Below are 15,280 nucleotides of genomic sequence, written 5' to 3' on the forward strand. Positions count from 1 at the left end.
GACAGGCTCATTAGAGAGCCAGAACTACAGGACAATGATGGAAGATCAGTGTGCATGTACACAGGCTTATGAAACACTCACTCACTCCTTTAATCTCATGTAAATAGTATACTTTGGACTGTCCTGCCATGAAACAGTCAGGCAGGCATCTTTGACTGCAGTAGCAGCAGGATCCCAGTCAGGCTGGTGTGTAGGGGCCCGGGCCTCAGCTCAATATGTTATACCAGCTTGAGCCACGCTTGACGTCTCTCAATCCTACTTCCTTATCTCACAGAAAACCCCAGTACACCTATCTGTAGAAAACCGTAAATACAGACACTTACCCACAGAAAAACAGGCAAGGGGACAACCATGCACACAGACATAAAGTCACCAGCACAGACAGAACCACAAATTACAGGTATCTGTGCACACAGACCAGCATGCAGTATATATAATCAAAAATTACACCCATGCAAACAGACTAATAGATACATGCCCCATGCACACCTGCCAACAGTCTGATCAATGTGTGCCTGTGTGGCTGTATGTTGACTGCCTCTGGTAGCAATCCCAACACAAACTCAATTATTTCTGGATCTGGAAGTGGTATTGTAAAACCTTCAATAATCATTGTTTCTAAAGTATGGAGCTGTTTTCAAAGAATGTCCTACTGGTAAAGGGAAGTGTTGGGTTAAAGCTAGAGGCCCCTCTGTCCAACTATGGATTTAGATATTACAAACACCTAGCACTAAAATCTCTTCTCTGTTAAAATTTAATAAATCATGGATGGGCTTGTAGTCTTTCCTGTCAGAGAGGGTTATCATGCTTGCTGTTGATCAACAAACACGCAGGCGAGCAGACACACAGGCTCCATGTGCACAGACAAACACCCATACAAACATTTGTGCTACAGAGGGCTCCAATATCACCACATGCTCATCTACCAATAAACATGTACATCAGCCTGTACTCACTGAAGCACATCACACTATGTGGCATATTGAATATTTAAGAGCCCCTTGTGCCATTCCAACACCACATTAGCATTATGTTTTTTACACTAATGTGGTGTTGAAGGCCAAAAACATCATGTTATATTTACAAAGTGGCACAATGCATGCATTGCTGCACTTTGTAACCCTTTGCGCTACCTTATGCCTGTGCCAGCCATAATGTATGCAAAGGGGGCGTTCTCCCTTTATGGGTGGCAAAAACATCTAACAGATCCTGCACCATTTTTTTAGCACCTTTAACGCCTGCGCTAGTAGGGCTCCATTGGTTACAATGGGCCTCTGGGTGCTTTGCAGGATTAGCGTCAGAATTTTTGACGCTAATCCTGCAAAGCGCTGGACTAGCATAAAAAATTCAGATGCTAGTCCCCTAACTTTGGCCATGGTGCGCCGAATTATAAATACGTCACACAAATGGTGGCATTAGCAGGGTGCTAAGGTCCTCAAGAAAAGTGGCGCTGCAATGTGTACAGCACCATTTTTCTTAAATATGCCCCTATGTCCTCCGTGTATACCAGTCTGTGGCCCTAACTATCACCCTGTCATCCCAGATCCACAGCATGCTCTGCTCCCAGTGTGTATCGGCTTGAACTTCCCTGAATTGAATCATTTTACCCTGCACTTCCATCCTGCAGAACTCCAGGTAGTCTCTTGCTTCACATAATCTTTAAGATTTGTTGTACACCACCCTATGCTGCAATGATGCACATAACTTTTGCCCCTTGCTCTAGGGTCCACACATGTTCTTCCATGTCATCATGTGAGAAATTGAACCACTTCTGATCTTTCTTGGATTTATGGTACTTTTGTAGGGCCATTTAAGGCAAGGGCAAAGCGTGCATGCCCCAGCCTCCAAAGGACCTCTTGTAATGATAGCCAGAAGGACTGCCATAAAATAATGTGTATAAAAGTAAGATTTTTTTTTGTCATTTGGACATCACTCTATTTGAACTCTCTCCCTGACCTAGATCTACCCAACCTCACTACCGATACACCTCTTCGACCCCCACATCTGTTTACCTTTCTCATGACTTCACTTCTATCTCTCAGCCAATCCTCATACCTAACCCCACATCTCTACCTCCTGACCTTTCTATCTTCCTCAGCTATCCATCTCAAACTGCTACCTGCCATTACTGTTCTTTTTCCATCTCACATCCTATGTCACTCCTCCATTTACTTGAACTCTTTCTCAACTGTATCACATTGTACCAGTGTCACCTCTCTTTCTGTGTTTCACACTGTCTCCTTACTTCACCTTTTTTATCTTAGTTTTCTACCCTTCACCCCTTTTCTTTATTCCCTTTACTCTCTCACTGCTCTCTTTCCCTGACCTATCTTTCCATCCATCTCTTCTCATTGTGTCCCTTTCTTATTCTTCTCACTACTCTCTCTACCTCACCTCTATCTATACATCTCTCGCAAACTCATCTATCTACCTGTCTACCTTTATGTCTCTCTCTCTCTCTGCCTTGCGTCTAGTTCAACATTTATTTTTCCTTCATTCACTCTTTATGTCACCCATTGATGTATGTCCCCCCTCAAAATTCTAACTTTCCCTTTCTAGCTACCTCTCTATCTCAAAGTAAAACCATACCTACCGATCTAATTTTTTTCTCAAGCTACCTCTTCTTTCTCCACCTGTATGTATCTTTATGGCTACTTCCCTTTGTCTTATCCCTCCCTACCTCACCTACGTATCTACGCCACATCGTTCTCTGATTACTTCTCTCTCTACTTCTCCTCTCTTGCAGCACCATCCGCTCTACCTCTCTGCCTTTTTCCTGTCTCCCACCCCCTTTCATTTCTCTCACTCAACAGAGTCAGAGGTCATTGTTTCGCTAGAAAAGCGGCACAGACAAAGAGGACAGATTGGCCACGGCAGGGAAGAGAAGAATGGAGAAAACAATCAGATTTTATTCAATAAATGGAAAACATTCCTCAAAGCTGTGCTCTCGTGTAATCTGTTCCAGTTAAAATGGCAGTTGCATAGTTGGATTTAATTGCAATGATGACTATCTAGCAAATAAGCTTGTGCATGTGTCTGTATTCACTAGTCCCCTAAATATCCACCTTATCAACATTTATAGTTTGTTCAATACAATGAGAGGGAGAGGTTGGTTTGATAGTGAATTTCATGTGAAATGCTGCCTAGGAACAAACAATCTAGATCCAATAACAAAACATGTCTTTATCATTGTTGAAGCTTTCCTTGGGTACTATTTAGATGATGGGCTCCTGGCATCTTGAGTTCCTGGCTATGTTTGCGTAGCTCCCTTTCTGAAAGTTAACATATCATTCAGTATGTTTTGGTATAACCAGTGTTTGAGTTAGCTGAAATGGGAAATGTTAGACCTGACAGCCTTAAGGTGGCCACCCATAACTTTTTGCCTACCTCCCTCCACTTTTTGGACACTGTTTTTGCTGGTTTTAAGACTCTGCACACTTTACCACTGCTAACCAGTGCCAAAGTGCATATGCTTTCTCCCTTTAAACATGGTAACATTGGATCACACCTAGTTGGACTATTTAATTTACTTATAAGCCCCTAGTAGAGTGCACTATGTGTGCCCAGGGCCTGTAGATGAAATGCTACTAGTGGGCCTGCAGCACTAATTGTTCCACCCACTTAAGTAGCCCCTTAACCTTGTCTCAGGCTTGCCATTGCAAGTCCTGTGTTTGCAGTTTCACTGCCAATTCGACTTAGCATTTATAGGTACTTGGCAAGCCTAAAACTCCCCTTTTTCTACATATAAGACACCCCTGAGGTAGGCCCTAGGTAACCATAGGGCAGGGTGCTGTGTAGGTAAAAGGCAGGCAAATACCTATGTAGTTTACACGTCATGGTAGTGTAAAACTCCTAAATTCGTTTTTGCACTGCTGTGAGGCCTGCTCCCATCATAGGCTATCATTGGGGCTGCCCTTATATATTTTTTGAGTGGTAGCTGCTGATCTGAAAGGAGTAGGAAGGTCATATTTAGTATGGCCAGAATGGTGACATTAAATCCTGCTGACTGGTGAAGTTGGATTTAATATTACTATTTTAGAAATGCCACTTTTAGAAAGTGAGCATTTCTCTGCACTTAAATCTTTCTGTGCCTTACAGTCCATGTCTGGCTAGGTTTAGTTGACAGCTCCTTGTGCATTCACTCAGACACACTCCAAACACAGGATACTCAGCCTCATGTGCATACATCGGCATTTTGGATGGGTCTTCCTGGGCTGGGAGGGTGGAGGGCCTGCTCTCACACAAAGGACTGCCACACCCCTACTGGGACCGTGGGAGGCAGGATTGAACTGAAAGGGGACCTGGTGCACTTCTAAGCCACTGTTTGAAGTCTCCGCCACTTCAAAGGCACATTTCAGTATATAAACAGGGCCTCTACCCCTACCAACTCAGACGCTTCCTGGAGAAGAAACTTGTAACCAGATCCTGCATCCTGCCAAGAAGAACTGCTTGGCTGCCCAAAGGACTCACCTGAATGCTTTCTGAGATGGACTGCTGCCTTTCTGTTGCCCTGCTGCCGTGCTTCTCTCTGGCTGAGGTGAAGAAGTGTTCTCCAAGGGCTATGATAGAGCTTGCCTCCTGTTCTCTGAAGTCTCAGGACCAAAAAGACTTCATCTCTTCAAGAAGGACTCCTTGTGGGGTGAAACTCGACGCAAAGCCTGCCAGAAATGACGCACAGCCTGCACTGCAGTGAAAATTTCACCGCAAGCCGAACCGGAACGACGCAGCCCGACTTCGGAATGAGAAGATCGATGCACCGCCAGCATAGCAACTGGAAATTCAACACATGGCCCTAGGGATCGATGCATAGCCGAAGTGGAACGAAGCAGCCTGACTTCCAGAGAGGGATCGACGCAGCACCTGCAGTGCAGTAGAAAATATGATGCAACACCCACTGGATCGACTCAGCTCCTGTGACTCCGTCCTGTCAGTGCAGGAAATCCATGTACCGTCCCCGGTGCATCTGAAACCCAGCAACCTGAAGAGGATCCACGACCGAGCGCCGGAAATCCACGCACAGCCGTCCCTGCATGAAAACTAAACAATGCATCACTGTGTGTGGCCTGAGAAATCGACGCACACCCCTTTGTTTCCACGCTTCTCCTCCTCTGACACCCTTTGGGGAGATTTTACATGCGAACCTGGTACTTTGTGCTTGAAAGAGACTTTGTTTGCTTTTAAAAGACTTAAGACACTTTGGGGGTTATTCTAACTTTGGAGGAGTGTTAATCCGTCCCAAAAGTGACGGTAAAGTGACGGATATACCATCAGCCGTATTACGAGTTCCATAGGATATAATGGACTCGTAATACGGCTGGTGGTAAATCCGTCACTTTTCCGTCACTTTTGGGACGGATTAACACCTCCTCCAAAGTTAGAATAACCCCCTTTATATCACTTTTCAGTGATATCACAACATTTACTTATTGCATCTTTGATCGTTTGTACCTGCACTTATCCGGATACATATAATATATTTTTCTAAACACTGTGTGGTGTATTTTGAGGTGCTATATGGTGTTGTTGTATTGTTTACTGCACAAATACTTTACACATTGCCTTCTAAGTTAAGCCTGACTGCTCAGTGACAAGCTACTAGCGGGATAATTTGGATTGTGTGTGAATTACCCTGACTAGAGTGAGGGTCCTTGCTTGGACAGGTGGTAACCTGACTGCCAACCAAAGATCCCATTTCTACAGGCAATAAATTTAGTTTACAAGGAGCCCCAAAATATTGCTTGCCAGGGGCCCCAAAAATCCTTATGTTGGACTCTTGGATGACTGGGGCAAACACCTACAGCCGACTGTGATGTTGAGTGGAGTACTCAGAATATTCAATGACTTTCTTTAAAAACAACCTGTTTTTAAACAATGAATTTCAAATGCATTATTGGAGAACACACCATTTAGACCCATTTATTAACCTACTTTTACTGGAGGTTTGAAAGAACACTGAGCTCAAGCATTATATAAAAATGTATTGTCTTGGAATGGGTCCGAGTCTGGTAGTTCAGTGCAGTAGATTATCCATTATTGAAGTCTCTGTCTAGCTGCCTGGTCAAATGCCAGTGGGTCCACCAAACCTTTCAGTATGTTTGCGTGAAATTCACATATTTTTTGTCAGACCTCTTTCAGGGGGCCTAAGGGCACGCAGGGGCTACTGGGCCCAACCATGGAAGTTGAGGACTTTTACAAGTACCCTCCTGCACTTTACTGTCTAGCATTAGATATGGAAGAGTAATCTAACGCTCCTTCAGGGAGGGGTTGGCTTGGATACAAATTAATGAACAAAGGTTTACAACTCAAAGAGTTATAAAAAAGAGAAAAGTATTTCATTTCTAACTCTTATCATTCAAAGGTAGAATACGTGATTCATAAACAGTAACACATTTTTCCCTAGAGGTCGGGCTGTCAATGGCAATTCCCTGCCCCATGTTCTCCTCGTATTGAGATTGGGGTAATTACCCATTCACTCTTGGGCATCCAGTGAATGCTCAACTAGCAGTCCATTTCTCAAGAGTCCTCTTGGACTCTTAAAGGCAAGTCAAGTCAAAGAGTATCTCAGTGCCGCCGTGTTTTCTGCAGTGATTTTCCCTGCCCAAAACAATTCTTACCATCTCCGGTTGGAGAGAAACATGCAAAGTCTTAGAGTACCCTGGGGTTGGTGCAAAAGCGTCATGTAGTTTTCAGCTCTTCTCCGCAAGGTAGTCTTTTCCACTGCTTCTCCCAGCACACAGGGTCACTACTTCAGTGCTGCGCAGGCTTCTAATTACTGCATAGCAATCTTTTCCATGACTAATCTAATGGGGACCGTCTCCTGGTATACTTGGGCCAGGAGACTCAACTCTGCACATGGACAATGATCTGTTCCGTGCAGCAGCCGATTCCTTACCTCACCTGAAGTCCACTCGAACAGGCTCCCTACTGGGCCTTACTCGCTCCAGTGCTTTTCTTTTCCTCACTGGACAGACTGGTCTTGGCAAGCAGATAGGCACTGGTACTCCATGGTCCTGGGCAGGTGATCTTTGTTTCCCTGGGTGATGTCCCCTCACCCAGCAGAGAGATTAGCAAGACTTGGCCTCCAGTTCTGGTCACAGGCATAAGTTTTGCAGAGCTTCGCCTCCTCACACAGCACATCTTAGCAGATGTACATTTTGGGGATTTCAAACTTCTCTTCTTACAAACCAGTTCCAGACACCAAAAGTGAATAAGAGTTCACGTCTTTGACGTTTTATGCTGGAATTCGGCTTGATTTGAAGGTCATACTTTTCTCCCTCTTCCTCTTGAAAAGTCATCTGCTACAGCAGCAGATGCTGATAGTACCATAACACAGGATATGGAAGTGACTAGATTTTACACCTGGATGTCAGCCACAGTGATATGTGCACCAGAAAGTTAATCTCAGTGCCCCCAGCAGAACTCGTTATGATTCCCTTATCAGCCCCATGACCTTCCTGAGATGTGTTCAGGCCCCTTCCTTGCGATGTTTCACTGAATCAAAGAACACACTTTGAAGTGTGTAGGTGGTACCCAGATCTCCCCTTTCTAGTGTGTTCCACCCAGCTCCGAGGAGTTCAGGAATACACAAATCTCTATGGGAGGATTTCTCTACCGCCTCATGTCTTGATCACGCAGGCTGAGGCCTTCCAAAATGGAACCCAGGGTCCTTCATGGAATGCACCATTACAGGTAAACTTGCACTCAGTGCATGTACACAGCACACACATTGTCTAGCACTTTTACCTCCATGTATTGTGCCACCGCAGGCCCCCATGCACCCTGTACACACATTCACCATGTGCACACTGCATAACACTACTCCCTTCATGTACTGTACTCCTTGTGGGTACACATACACTGTGTACAATGCATTCATCATGCTTGCACTGCACAGCACTCCACTGTTCAATTACTTATCTCCTTGCAGGTACTCATACACCCCCCCAGCAAATGCACTCAAACCGTGCACACACTGCACAGCGCTGCTCTATCCCTGTATTGTACTCTTCGCAGTCACACATACACCCAGCGCCCTCACCACTCTTGTGCTGACAAGCACTTCCACATCTACTTGACGTGGGCCGAGGAGGAGTTAAGCACACAGCAGTGGAACTTTAAAAAAACGTGAGTGAGCCAATAGGCCTCACTCCAGTGACACAGAGTAAAAAGGACCTGTTCACTACTACTGATCACTACACAGTAAGCTGCCACACAGTGTTTGTGCTGCTTAACTCCTGTTAAAGGCAGTAGCCTTCCACCACAATGAGGGTAACGCTTTGGAAGCCATTAGTCCAACAGTCTGTAATGCTTGAGACAGGCCTATGTCATGGCATGCACATATGATCCGTGTTTGCCTATGACCACAACAATCAGCATTAGGGGTTTAGAGAACAATACAGTTGGGCACTTAGGGTAGGGGTACAAGTCCATTACAATGCAGAGGAACTTTCTGTCTCAACAATTTTCTTTGCAGAAATCATGCATTCATTTTGAATGTGAGGGTCCATTTGACACTAAAAAAGTGAAAAACTGCATGTGACATGAACAGCCACTCATGTTCTGTTCGTTTGCATTGTTACCATGCTCCCACAATCAAATTTTGAATAAATGAAAAATGTATGATGCTTCTTGGTGTAATACTGTAGGTGTTGTCATTTTGTGGAAAAAATGTGATGTGAAATGCAGGAAATTTTGTGAGCTTATGCCATTGTAAACTTAATTTTGCTTTAGCCTACCTTTTACACAAATTGATAAAATTAGCACCCCTGAGTTAATTAACAGTACATCTTGCCATCAGCATCAAGAGATCACTTTAGAAGTGGTTGTGCACTTTACAAAGCATGTATTTCCATATTGGCCTTGTTGAGATACTCCAGCCACAAGTCGCAAAACAGAGAGGGCTTCCTTCATTGGGGTTCATGCAGTGATTCATTAGACCTGTTCCAGATTTACTATAATAGTCTGAAGTTGTGCAAAACTGCTTCAGTATCACAGTATTAGACTCTCATAGTGACTGGAAAGAAAATAAACTGCCTGTTTTAGTGATCGGCAGGCTGTGCTCAGCCTATCACACATGTACTATTTGTGTTGTATTTCACTGACACACTTGCTTTCTGTTAGTGATCAATCAGGGGTCTGAAACCACAGACTGCAGCACTCCACTGGTAGTGGTGTTAGCCATTAGGTAGTTATAGTTAGAACCTAGTTTCTATAGAAAAAGCGTTTATTGTTTTGCTAATAACTTTAGTGCAATTTGATGAATCTTCACAAACGTTTCCAAAAACCAATAGTGGTCCCATCAGTTGCTGTCTGGGAAGTTTTACAGTAATCTGTAAAGCGGGGGCCTGGAAAAAGGGGGAGTCCCAAAACATGGTTTCCTCATTCATTTTTGCAAAGGGGTTTTGAAAAGAAATAGCGCCAAAACCACTGCACAGAATTGCACCAAATTTGGCAGATGGGAAGCTCTTGGTCCAGAAAGAGGTCTATTTTTAAATTTGTGTATATCCATTCAGCAGTTTTCTAGTGGTTAAATGAAAAACACATTTGTACATAGAGGGATGCGGATCCTCCTTGGCTCCTCCGCGGATCGTCCGTGGATTCAGAGGAAATGCAAGGCCTTGATTGGCTGCAACCCTAACAGAAAAGTTGCAGCCACCGGTCTGTTTCTCGCATTGCCTCTGAAGGTAGTAAAAACAGTGTAAAAACATATAACGGGTCATAATACATGTATCCTAATTGCCCATTTTTTTAGCCAATCCACAGATTCAAGGATTCTCCTTGGATCCTGGGGAAAAGCAAGGCCCTGATTGGCATGCCGCAACCTGACACAAATATTAACATGTGCGTTACAAAAAACCCATAGAATTTTTGTTATGCTGACGTTTTACCCATACAAAACCATAGAAATTGAGCAGTTTATAGTTCTACCTATCTGAAGAAACTATAACTTGTGCCGAAACGTAAGTTTAGGCCACGAGTTATAGTTTCTTAACATAAGTATAGCTATAAGTCTAACTATAACTGCTAAATTTCTATGGCGTTCTATGCGTAAAACGTCAACCTAACTATAACGTACCTGTAACCTTTGTTTTTTCAGTGAATATAATATATATATAAAAATATAATCCATTTTATGCAGCATTGTGCTGCATACTTTATTGTATTGTTTTAACCCATTTGAGCTACAAAAACATTGTGGCAAATGTGGTTAATCAATTATTATACAGTACATGCGGCACACACAGAATAGCATAATTCTACTTGCTCTAACCATTCCACAATCTGTTCATTCAAAAAAACCTAAACATTCCAATTCAAAACAGTGCTCATTGTTAGCTGCACCATGGAGAGAACAACTAGCTTCCCCTCAACATACATACATTTTTTTTTTTTAAATCAAAGCAAAGGGTGAGCTTTTTTTTTTAACATTCTACATTCCTAACTATGTAAGATTGTTCTCTTCTTTGTTCTGCTGACAACCTAAAAGGTAAGATTCAGAGTTTCACTTTTTATTTTCAACATTATGGGCCTCATTACAACATTGGCGGGCGGCGCTGTAACCTCCAGGTGGCCGCCAATGCGGCCGCACTCCCGCGGTGCCCATTTGTACATCCCCGCTGGGCCGGCGGGTGGAAACCATGTTTCCGCCCGCCGGCCCAGCGGGGATGTGGGCCGCAACATGGGAGCCGGCTCCAAATGGAGCAGGTGGTGTTGCGGCCGTGTGACGGGTGCAGTTGCGGCCGTGTGACGGGTGCAGTTGCACCCATCGCACTTTTCACTGTCTGCACAGCAGACAGTGAAAAGCCGCATTGGGCCCTGTCAGGGGGCCCCTGCACTGCCCATGCCAGCGGCATGGGCAGTGCAGGGGCCCCACGACTCCCCGTACCGCCAGCCTTTTCTTGGCGGTTCAGACCACCAGAAAAAGGCTGGCGGTCGGGGACTCGTAAACCCCTGGGCAGCGCTGCAAGCAGCGCTGCCCTGGCGGATTACAACTGCCGGGGCCATTGTGGCGGTACCGCCGCGGTCGTGATACACCAGGAAGCACCGCCAGCCTGTTGGCGGTGCTTCCGTCAAAACAGCCCTGGCGGTCTTGGACCGCCAGGGTTGTAATGAGGCCCTAAATCCTTTGAAAAACATTTTTTTTCAAGCTTAGTTACCTCAAAATAAAATGATAATGAAAACAAAAATCATGACGTGTAACATGGAATAGGTCCTAAGCTATTATCTTGGGGTTCTGGTGACAAATTACATATCACTCAGCCTTCGACAATGTGATTTATGATGTCCCACAGTGAGAGAAAATGCATAACATGCAACATAGTTATTTGGTCCAATATTACCATCAAAGGGCTCTTGTGACATCATAAACCATAAGGTTGATCACTAACTGGTTTCTGAATGTTGTTAGAACAAAACTATAGCAATAATTGGGCTATTTGATATGTTACCCTTTATGTATTTGTATATTACATGTTTAGTTTGGGGGATTTTAGTTGAAATATATATTGTATTAAAAAATGCAGCTAACGGTGTGCACTTGATTAGAATCAGAATATTTAGCTTTTGTTTACCTTTCCTTAATAAATTATTTATGAAACAATGGATAATGGTGAGGGTCAATAGTTTGTGATTCTTTGGCTGTAGCAATTACCACATAATTATAGATTTAGCACTTGACATGTAATTTGACCCACACTGTGCTTAATTTACAAATTTCGCTAAAATGTTTTAGCTCAGATCGATGAAAATGTTGACAGAGACTATACCACTTAGTTCAAATTTTTGCCAGATAACTTGGATAACGTTGCTGTATAATGTAGATAACCTAGCCACATAATCCTAGTAGTCTTGACAATGTTAAAACTCTACAAAGTGGTTTGGGGGCTTATGTTATGATGCTGAAAACCATATTCCATAGGGAACTGTAAAATATTTGCCATGTGTATATGTCTTGAATGGTCTGTGTGTGTTTTAGGAGCATGAGTGTGTCGAAGTATGTGTAAGGGTGATTGTGTGATATGAGTATCCCTGTGTAATTTTATCCCTGGCATAATAGTGTTGATTTTTGATATAATGTGCAGCTATGACATGACATGAGGATTAGTGGACATGTGACATACAATATATCCATGTGTGGCAGTAGCACATGTGAAAACTTGATCAAAATTACAAACCAGTGTTGAGACACCAAAAATACATTTGCTAAAAATGAAATACTAGTTCGCTGGGATAAAAATCTTGTTTTTCGTAATACAGATAAGTATTTTTTTCTAGGATGAAAAACTTGTTTGATACTGCAGGTGTGCAAATTTTGTTACACTGTAAAACTAGGGCTTAGGGACAAATGTTTACATTTTCAAAAATATATTTAAATCTAAGATTTAAATGACAATCACTACTGCATTCTGATAATATGGGCTGAATGACTGATGTAACCTTTATGTATATGATATTCCTCTAACGCGACCTAGCCAAAAGGCAACACAATGCTGTCCGGTGATCGGAGAGGTAGGTGGTTTATGAAAGGATAAACCATTGTAGTGCACTGTTATTAAAGAATGAGTCTTCAACTCTTTCCTAAATTAGAACAGTGTTGGTGCAGCCCTGAAGAGTAAAGGGATTGTGTTCCAGATCCTGGGTGAATAGATTGTAAAGGCCTGCTGCTTGGAGTTTCTTTTTTATACTTACTCTGCAGTCTGATGGTGTCCTGGCTGGGGATGTGCATGAACCACCAAAGATGGTGATCTGATCTGCAAGATTATTGGGCGTGTTAGGTTTGATGACTTTGTAAATGATGCAGCTAGTTTTAAAGATGGTGTGTGCCAACAAATTGAGCCGATGGACTTCTCTCATGTTGGAGGTGATGTGATCATATTTCTTCAGGTCATGAATGAGACGTGCCACAATGTGTAGGATAGCGTTAGAGATTGCTAGTGTGGAGACTGGGAGGCCAGGGAGAAGGGCATTACCACCTTCAGATGAAAGAGCACAAGGGCTTGAAACAGCAGTTTTGAAGTCGTTTTCTGGAAAAGATTGTTTCACTTTCTTTAGAAGTGAAAGCTAGTACCAGACCATCTTTTTTCACAGTGTGTTCTCCAGACCTGTAAGAACCCAGTAAAGTAAAAGCACTGTGTGTGAGCCTGTAAAACATGTGGCTCTGCTGTGTACGTGATGTACGAATAAGATTGTGAGATGCCCAATATTTTTAGTCCCCACCCTTACAAGAAATTATCTGCCATAACCCCTCAACTCTTCAAATATCCTGAAGGAATTGAGGTATGCAAACTATGTTTGCTTGCTTAGGGCAATTCTCAGCCCTTTAAAAGATCACTAGATACATCTGATCTGACATTCTGGTTTAAACCTTGGCTGTTTTCACTGCTCTCACAAAGTCTGGGTTCCTCTGTTCAACCTCACGCCAGCCTACATTTTTTTATTTAAAACTTGAGTGTAGTCTTAAGAACCTTTTGGTGCTCCTTCAAATGAGCAAAGTGCTCTGAAAGCATATAAACATTCTGTCTACAATTGTCCCCACTTCAATAACATTTATAATAGATATATAGCACCCCATCGCTGAGGCGTGGCCTAATTATTATTTTTGGGTGGGAGCGGGGCCACACAGCCATCATTGGCTCCTTGAGGGGGGCCACGTGGCCCCCCTCCAACATACATAGTCCTGGGGAGGTGGTGGTGCCCGGGGCTGTGGGGGAAAAGAAGCCTATGCACTTCAAAAGAACACTGAACATATGTATCCAGACAATGGAAAATATCACAGTCCAAAATATACATTCCTTGCATTTCATACTCAGGGATGTCATACATAATGAATCAATTGACGATAAATCATATGCCTGATCTCAGCTATGGCATCCATACTCCCTGTAAGATCACTAGAATATATACACAAATCATCCTCTGCCTCTTGTAAAAGACTTGTTAAGTGACGTGCTATTAAAAAAAGTTTACAATCATAACACAAATGTACATAAATTGCATCAAGAACATCATCACAGATCCCGACTATGTCCTTCTTATTGATCAAATATATCATTAAAATAAAAAATTAATTTTGTAATTCTTTTTTAGATAACAATTCTAAGGAATGTCATAATGGCATGTAGCTCCTTTCCCTTAAAGTGACATGTACTATATACCAAAACAGTTCATCAAATAAAGTGCATAGGATCGAACAAATTGCATAGGACAAACTAATGTTTCATTCATAAATGTCATTGAAAACCCCACTAAATGTCCAAATATCCACCCCCTATGAAATATAGCTACTTATGCATCATAAAATGTAATGTGCTTCCTAGATAGAACTCAATAGATTTCAAAACAATCAATACAAGGAATGTCATAGATGTGATAACACTCCTTGTTCTCAAGGTGACATGTGCTATATACAGGAGGGGTCCATCAAATAAAGTGCATAAAAACATTTCATATTCCATTCATAAATTCTCATATATCGTGAATCAATCAAGATTCCACTTCCTGCTTAATTTCTTGAAAGTGGATCTCAGACAGGCTCAAGGCAGTGCTCATTCCTTCATAAGAATAATCCGTCAGGTACATTACAATTAAAGTTACTCCTGCAACTTGCATTACAGACAACATTATTTTATACATCCAGTTTCAGATACCATAAATCTCTGGAGTGCGGAAAACCTGAGATCCCTCTACACAAATGAGTGCCTAAGTACCTCCATAAACCATAGCGACAATCTCCAGATCAAAACTCCAGTTAAAGAGTGGGGGAGGGAATAGTAAAGATCCAAATACATAAGAAATTCACAGCTTATATATAGAGGTCACCACATAATCTAAATGTGAACATGCAACTCAGCATCTATATTGTGACCCCAGAGGATCTCTGTACCCGATGTCAAAATTAATTGTGACTCCTCTTTCCGTAACTCCTTCTCTCTATCTCTTCCACGTGGGTGGGCTCCGTCCAACATGTTTTATACCAAAATAGCAAAAGCTTGCTAAGTAATGTTCATGATACTGTTCAAAATGAGCCTCCCTGGGGTAATTCTTATCATTATGCCTTATGCACACATTTGTTGCAGGATACGTATCCTCAAGTTATTAATCGTGCTGACCACTTATTGTTTATTGCAGCCAAACCGCAAAACATACACCACGTAATCAGTGTTGCACATGATCCTGTCTTCAATTAAAACATCACAGCATTCAAATGTTTGGTATGTTTCCTGATTTAATCCATATTCACATGCTTTGCAAGAATTACCTTTGGTAAAACCCTTAGTGTTCT

Source organism: Pleurodeles waltl, chromosome 7, assembly GCF_031143425.1.
Source record: "Pleurodeles waltl isolate 20211129_DDA chromosome 7, aPleWal1.hap1.20221129, whole genome shotgun sequence".
Lineage (NCBI taxonomy): Eukaryota > Metazoa > Chordata > Amphibia > Caudata > Salamandridae > Pleurodeles > Pleurodeles waltl.